This window comes from Plasmopara halstedii (assembly GCF_900000015.1).
Source record: "Plasmopara halstedii genome assembly, contig: Scaffold_1877, whole genome shotgun sequence".
NCBI classification, from domain to species: domain Eukaryota; phylum Oomycota; class Peronosporomycetes; order Peronosporales; family Peronosporaceae; genus Plasmopara; species Plasmopara halstedii.
This window is the reverse complement of record NW_020188785.1, coordinates 11,497-11,781: the sequence shown is the minus strand read 5'-3', so window position 1 is coordinate 11,781 and position 285 is coordinate 11,497.

Here is a 285-nt window from a genome sequence, read left to right as displayed (position 1 = left end):
GGCCTTTTCTGCATAGTTCACGCTGTACTTGTGCAAGTAGTTGGCGAGACCAAGCCACATACGCAAGTCCTTCTGGTTCATTGGAACCGGCCAGTCTACAATGGCCTTGACCTTAGCGGGATCCGCTCGAAGGCCACGTTTTCCAATGAAGCACCCTAAACAGGAAATCTCTTCTGCGCCAAAGATGTACTTGTCTGCATTGGCGTACAGTTTGTATGTGCGCATGTACTCGAGCACCGCTCTTAAATGGACGATGTGGTTCTCCTCATCCGTCCTACCGTGCTC